The sequence below is a fragment of the Humulus lupulus genome, chromosome X (genome assembly GCF_963169125.1).
Source record: "Humulus lupulus chromosome X, drHumLupu1.1, whole genome shotgun sequence".
Taxonomy (NCBI): domain Eukaryota; kingdom Viridiplantae; phylum Streptophyta; class Magnoliopsida; order Rosales; family Cannabaceae; genus Humulus; species Humulus lupulus.
The window spans coordinates 124,804,448-124,812,832 of record NC_084802.1 but is presented as its reverse complement, the minus strand read 5'-3'; positions in this window follow the sequence as shown (position 1 = coordinate 124,812,832).

The following is an 8,385-nucleotide window of genomic DNA, read 5'->3' as shown; positions in this document are numbered from 1 at the left end:
TCGAGCTTGACCTCTTCGAGCTCTTCTAACAGCTCGAGATCAGCTCTTTCCTCTATTCTTGGAACAATTTCTTCGTCCATCTCGAAGATTGTCCCATCCTTATTTTGAATTATGACAAGTGTTTGTGCACTTTCCTGTTTCTTTCCTCTAACGGAAATGCTATAGCATTCCCTCCTTGCAAGCTAGTCTCCTTTCAGTGTCCCGATGCCACTAGAAGTTGGGAACTTGATGGCCAAATGCCTTACAGACGAAACTGCCCCCAGCCCTATTAGGGCAGGTCTCCCGAGCAGTACGTTGTAGGCCGATGGTAGATCCACTACTATGAATTCCATCATTTTGGATGTCGAGACCGGGAAGTCTCCCAAAGTTACGGGGAGTTCGATGGATCCCACACAGGCAATCCCTTCTCCTGAAAATTCGTACAACGTCATTGCACAGGCCTTAAGGTCACGAAGCATGAGTCCCATCTTTTCTAAGGTGGCCTTATAGAGGATATTAACTGAGCTCCCATTATGAACCAGGCTCGCTGTACCCTCTTATTCGCGAGCTGAAGGGTGACGACCAACGGGTCGTTGTGAGGGAATTGTACATAAGATGCATCATCCTCAGTAAAAGTTATGGGTTAAGATTCAATCCTTTGCTGTTTTGGAGCTTTGGGTTCGGGTTCGTAAGGAGTCCCGTCACTAGTTTTCAGCTCATTCACATATCATTTCTGGGCGTTCCTGCCCAATCTTGCAATATGTGGTCCCCCCGAGATGGTTATGACATCTTCTCCATCAATTGGAGGGGGTCATTTGTCCTCCCTTGCTCGGGAGTTGCTGTTCTGGGCAGGTGGTGCTGCTGCTGCCCTCTGGCCGGTAGAAGCCTGATTGGGGTTTTGATTTCTAACATATTGCCTAAAATATCCTCTCGAGATCAGGCCTTCGATCTCATCTTTTAATTGCCTCCATTCATCGGTTATATGCCCGATATCTTTATGGAATTTGCAGTACTTGTTGGAGTCTCTTTTTGCTTTTTGGTTTCTCATGGGGTCCGGACGTTTGAAAGGGACCTGGTTTTCATTAGCCAGGTAGATATTCTCCCGAGACTCATTGAGCTCAGTATACACCTTGTATATGGAGAAATATCTTTCCCCTTTCTTCTTCTTTCCCCTTTCTTCTTCTTTCCCCTTTCTGCCTTGGGATTATTCCCTTCATTCTTCTTCCTTTTAGAAGGGTTGTCCCAAGGGGGTTTCGAGGTCATAGGATCTGCCGAGATTGAGGCAGAGTTTGCATTTGTTATTGTAGTTATGGGCTGAGAGGTCATATTCAATGCTGACCTCGCCTTTTATACATTAACAAACCTCTGAGCTCATCGATTGAATTCAGTTAAGGACCTTACGGGCTTCCTCTGCATGTCATCCCAAAGAGGACTTCCAGGCATTACTCCGGCTTGGACAGGCATTAAATGGCCACTGTCGTCTACATCACGTCGGGCGACTTCCAAATTAAACCTTGTGAGGTAACTTTTCAATGTTTCATTCGGCTGCTGTCGGACATTGGTCAAGGCAGATGCCTTAGGCCTAATTCTGACCATGGCTTTGAATTGCTTCTTGAAATCTCTATACAATTGATCCCAAGAAGCGATCGAATGTCTCTTATACTTCTCAAACCAGTTTTTTGCTTGCCATGTGAGCGAGGCTGGAAACAGCATGCATCTGAGCTCGTAGCCCACATTACTCACTCGCATAATTGTGTTGAACGTACTCAAATGATTGTATGGATCGGAATTCCCATCAAATGATGGGACATGAGGAATTCGGAATCGCTGAGGAAACGGGGTGCTGGAAATATGAGGGGCAAAGGATTCGAGTTCTTCGTCAAACTCTTTGTCCCGATCCCGAACTCGTTCATTTTGTAAGAGCCTGAATGCTTTTTCCAATTGTTCAATCCTTTCTTGGAGTGGATCCACGGGGGGTCTGACTTTAAGTAGTGGGAACTGGTTATTGTTGATCACAACCCCAATTTCGTGCCTCGGCACAGGGTTCTTTCACCCATTGAGATGATCCCTCAGATTTTGATTCGAGGGGTTATCATTCCCCTGATTATGGTTTAGGTGTTCTCGTAAATCTGGGTGATCCCTTCGATTCCCAGTATTTCTGCATCCCTGGTCATACATACTGACCGATCTAGTGTCTCCCGAGGCTTCACTAACATGGCTCGTTGCCGGTTGCCTCATCTCAATAGTGTGAGACCGAGACATTTGGCTTCTCGTGGGTAGGGTACCTCTATGCTCCTTAGAAGTCTCCCCATTTCCACGTCTTTGCTCAGCTCGCCTTTCCCTAACACCTTGAGTCGGTTGTGTGTTTCTCTAAGTTGGTGAAGGATACCTTATTGGTGATGGTGGGTGCCTTATGGGTGATGGTGGCTGCCATCCATTATGGGGCCTAGAAGTCCCCGAGGTTGCTCGAACTGGTTCAGGAATGCTCTGCGCGTTACCAAGATTTTGGGTTCGAACCTCCGTGGGGGCTCGGTTATTCCCTACCTCAGCCGGTAACTCCGCATTTGAGTTGGCAGGAGCTCCAGCCGGGTTACTTCTCTGGGGCCTTGATGGAGCAGGCTGTTCTACTGGCAGCGGAGGTTGCTCCATTCTCTGGGTGGTAGCGTTTTCACATGGTCGCCCACGAGGCCTACATGGTGGAACATGAATGTCCCGCAGAGGCGGAGCTTAGGCTTCTAGTGGAGGTGGGGCCTGAGCCGCCTGTGCCTCAGCAGGCAGTCTAGCCAGCTCCTCATTACGTTTCTTGGCCTCTGCCAACTGCTTTCGCAGGTGATGATTTTTGAGCTCCACTATTGGGACATATCATTCAGGATTATAATACATGTCCTTGTTGTCCCTGGGGGCCGATGGTCCCTGAGAGTCGGATGAATCACTCCTCTCATCATGGTCCGGATTCACCATAGGCTGCTTTCCAAGGCATCGTGGGTAGTCAGCTTCATCTAAAATTTCCTCCTCACGAACATTGGGATCATTCGCAGCCATTGTTGTTTCAGGGAGGATTTTTTTGACTAGACTCACACACGTACTGCTTAATGCTCTCAATGAAAGCACCAAACTGTTGACGCCATTTTTTGTCAACTTAAATTGTACAGCAATTAAACAATGAAGTGAATGAATGATGAAGAGAAACAAGAGAATTTTTACGTGGTTCAATAGTTAATTCTGCCTAGTCCACAAGTCTATGAAATTCTTCAGAGATGAATTGCCCAGAACTTTCTCTCCAGAAATCAGAAAAAGGTCCTTTACAAGTGGTGATTCCTTCTCTATTTATAGATAAGGTTACATAATTCATTCCCACATATTTCGGGAAGATATTCTGTATATCAATTGAAATAATGATATTAAATGCATTATCTCCTATATACACGTAAACGTCACATGAAGATCGGGAACAGATAACAGATTAAATGACATCCCTTATATATTGGGATTACACAACAATAAATATGTTCACATGTAATGGGCTATCCCAGGTGATTCATCAGGTCTTCGAGATCAACTATCGGCATTGAGTCTGTCAAGACTTACGGGTCAATCATGAACTTGTTACCCAACTTCACGCTATGCACGGGATAGGTAGGTACTATCGAGGCTGTCACATCCGAGCTTGCACTTCCCGAGCTCGAACTACCTCGCCTGAGGACGATCGGCAAAAGATATATTCAAGTGTCCTGCCATTGCCCATCGCGAGCTCAGAGAATATTCGAGGTTACACATCCTCAAGGTCGTTGTTTTACTTAAGAGGTTTTACGGCTGGACCATATGATGCTTTCATACATTTCGAGCTCACACCTGACGAGCCTAGTTTTTGGGGTCATAACCTCTTATCTCGAAATCTGGGTGTAACATTACTTTTTTGTGTATCTTTTGCAAGTGTTGTAATTTTCTATAAATACACAAAGCACTCAACCCACCTCTATTTATTTATTTGCTTGAACATGATTAAATTATTTAATACTTTATTATGCATTATAACATGCCATTCATATTGCCCACATAGTACATATTAAGCATTGATCTCTTTTTACTTTTTTTGTATAATCATGTTTAGGATTGATTATATGTTTTTATTTGATAACTCATGTAATTAATTTAGTCTTAATTATTTAAAATAGAAAATAGAATTTAAAAGTTGTTTATTTTCTTATTCAATAATTTTTTTATTAAATTAAAATGGTATTCTTTTTTTAAAAAAAGAAAAATAAAATTATTCTAGGGCGCGATAATTTATTTTGCATAATTGATTAGTATTTATTAGAATATGATTTGGTAAAATTAATTTAATTAGTTTTACAACTAAATTGAAAAATATCGATTTTGTGAAAAACACATTCTTTTAAAATAGTGAGTGAGAGAGAGAATTATGACAATAAGTCCCATGGTTTCCATTATTGGTTGAACATCGAGAGGCATTGGAAAGACTTCGTGTCGCCTCCGTTTGTAGCCTCCCTACGGAAAGACTTCCGAATATGTTTATTTTATCTCAAGGTTGACTTATCCTATGAGAATAAGATCAGTGATGTATTTCAAGTTTGACTGATCCTAAGGCACACTCTTGAGTTAAGTCATTAATAAAAAAATAATGGGCTTCACTCCGAATATGTATCTAGGCTTTCGAGCATGACTAGTACATCTTAACCAAACTAACGGTGTAACACCCTGGATAGCCAAGACCGCTACACTATGTATTTATAAAGGTGCAGGACTTGCTAATCTAGTCATTTAATTAAAAGTGTGTCACTAAAACTATTAATGTGCTAGGGTTAAAAGGATTTGGTCTCAAAAGATACATTACATATAATTAAACATTTTACACAAGGGATCCCAAAAGAAACAGCATTTAAAAGTCAGCTTACAAAATTTCGAGAGTACGAACAACCACCAGCCACTCTAAGGGCAAAACAGACATTCATGGTTCTCTTGTTCCTGTCTCCTCCTCAACCATGGCGGCCGAGCAGCTGATCATGTACATTCTGTCCTCAGAGCTCTCTGAATCAGGGTTGATCAAGCTTGCCTTTGCCTTTACCTGTACCATAAATCACTCATGAGCCATGGCCCAGCAAGGAAACATAACGTTACGGTACAAACAATGATATCAACTGTGTAACCCTTAAAGCATGTTCATGCACTTAGCATACCACACTAATTACATAATCATAGACATAGGCAAGAATCAACAAATCAACACTCAGCTATTCAACATAACAAATTCATCAATCCATAATAACAATCAAGTCACATGATAATCAGGGTCGACGCCCTCTGTTTACTCCACTGAGTTCGGTCCGCTTAAACCGAGCTTAGTGCACAATAAGCTGCCCTCAGCTACCAGTGGCTGAGCCGCGCCTTGTGCGCTAATGTAAACTCTGGCACTCTTAGGTCGTTTGTTTATTATTCACATGGTATAATACCATTCTTCAATAAGCATACAAGATAGGGAGCCCTTAGTCCTGTTATCAATTCACACCCGGGTGCAGTTTTCTTACCTTTAATTTCCAAATGTCCTAACTACCAGAGATGCCCCTTGAGCACGATTTGTTTCCCGAGCCCTAGCTTTTACCTAGTCACAACCAAGATAAGGGATTCCATTAATATTCATATTAAGATTTTTGGATGAAGTTCAAGCTTTCGGGACATCGAATTCCACCAAACACAGTGGTGGAATTGATCTTGAGCACCCTAGGTTCGGTTCCCGCGCTTAAAACTTCCAAAAGGCCAAAACTACCCTTAAGGGCCGCGACCCTTGAAACCCATGTCGCGGCCTGCCCCTTGAAACAGAGGTTAGGCCTCCCTGAACACAGACACGCACCGCGGCCCTGCCCCTGTGGCGCTGCGACGCTCCCTTACCTCAGACCCTTCCTGGCTCTTCCTTGCTCCGTAGGGCTGCGACACTTTAGAACAGAGCCGTAGCCCAGCCCCTCGAACCCAGAAAATCCACCTTTTTTGACATTCAAACCTCACTCAAAACCACCCAAATCCATCCTAATTCCATAACTCAATTATCACAAAGCTTCTAACATGATTCCAGCAACATAATCCAGCAAAAACCTTGCCTAGAAACTCATCAAAATCCCACTTCAATCTCTGAAACCCAAAAGCTCAAGAACACTAAAACCAGCCAAGAAGACACCAGAATTCAAACATTAAATTATAAATTCGAGCTTACCTTCACTATAGAACCAATTCTCTAAGCAATTTCTGAGCTAACTCCCAAGTTCCTAGCTTCAATTCAATCTTCAATTTCAAAACCCAAAAATCTCTTAGAACTCAACCAATTTAACAGAATTCTAATGACCAGAAATGTAATTCAATTCTTACCTCATTCCTTGTTGAATCCCTTAACTAAAACTGAGCTAATCCTTCAAAACTTCAGCTCAAATCACAGAGTTTCCAGCTAAATTCTCTTAGTGTTCAGAAGTTCCCTTGAGAGAGAGATAAGAGAAGGAAGAAGAATGAAAGAAAGTCGGTTTGGGTTTCTTCTACTGCTTTCTAAGCTTTACCTAGTCTCCCTTTAGTTAATTAAGTCAATCCCGAGGCTCGGGGTACCAAAAACGTCCCCGAGGGCAAAATGGTAACATTCCCCAATATTCCCGCTTAAGCTTCCTAACCTCAAATATATCTCCAATTATTTATTTCCATAACCCGATAACCCAAATAACCATCTAATACCCGAAATACCCCTTGACTTACTCCAAGTCAAGTATTAGAGCCCGTTGTGACTTTCCCGCTAACTAGCTCCCTAGGATCGCCTCAAGTCGCATGTTGCAGATTTACCAACATAATAATGTGGTTCTCACAATTATAGCATATAATCACATTTACATTCATATAATCATACAAGCATGCTTATCATAGAATCATCCATTAAACTAATAAATTCACACATAAACCTATTATGCCCTCCCGGCACACTAATCAAGGCCCTTAAGCCATATTAGTGATTTTGGGTCGTTACAAATGGTAATTCATAAGTCAAAAGTGAAAAAATGAGTTTTTAAGTTTTCACTTATGAGGTTTAGATCTTGTCTCAAGGTTAATTTGTAATTAGTCTGACCTACCCCAAGGTTGGTCCTTTTATTTTCAAATTAATATATTGTGGATTAGTAATTATTTTTTTATTGGTTATTTTATGTGTTGCATTCATGCATCATGTTTACTATTCCAAATAAAAAATGATATTTATTATATGCATTAATTCATTAAATTTTATTTAATTATTTTTCAATAATATGTCTAATCCAAACCCTGTAACTGCTTTACTTTCTAATCAGAAATTGGCTGGTGATAACTACATGAAATGGAAATCAAACATGAACATTGTTTTTATATGTGAAAACCACATGTTTATCAGGAATGAGGAATGTTCTGAGGTTCCTACTCCCACTGTTGCCAAAATTGCTAGAGAAAAGTATGATAGTTGGATCTTATCTAACAATTAGGCCAAATATTACATGCTTGCTAGTATGAGCGATGTGCTTAGAAAGTAGTTCGAAACTGTTGAAACAACTTATGAGATTTCAGAATCTCTAAAAGGCATGTTTGGCCAGCAGTCTGATAAGTGCAGACATGATGCTACTAGAAGCTTCATGAATATGAAAATGAAGAAAAATGTTTCTGTCAGAGAACATGTCCTAGACATGATCAACACATTGCACGATGAAGAAATCCATGGTGCAACCATTGATAAGAGAACTCAATTAAGTGTGGTACTTGAATCTCTCATGCCAGCTTTTGTGGCATTCACTACCAACTATGTTGTGAGCAAGTTGGAGTACAACATTACCCAATTGCTGAATGAGTTGTAAACTTTTGAGTCTCTAAACAAAAGTTCCACTAAGGTTGAGGAGGCGAATCTTGCTGAAACCAAGCCTTCCACTTCAAATGACAATTCAAAGAAAAGGAAGGGTGGCCAAGGAAAGGACAAGAAAAAGGACAACCAACCAGAGAAGACCAACAAGTATCCCAAGAAGAACAAAGTTGCAAAGAACTCCAAAAATAAGGCGCCGAAAGGATTATGCGTTCATTGTGGAGTCGATGGTCATTGGAAAAGGAATTGCCTAATTACCTAGCTGAACTGAAAGATAAAAAGAAAGGCAAATTTGATTTACTTGTTTTAGAATCTTGTTTAGTGGAAGATGGTTTTTCATCTTGCATAGTGGATTACGGAGCCACTAATCATATTTGTTTTTCCTTGCAGATTCTTAGTACTTTGAGTAAGCTGGCTCATGGAGAGGTGAACATGAGAGTTGGAAGTGGGTAGGAGATCTCGACAGTTGTAGTTGAAAAAGCTTGCCTAGTTTTTCATAATAATAAATTTATTGTGTTTGGCAATGTTTATTTTATTCC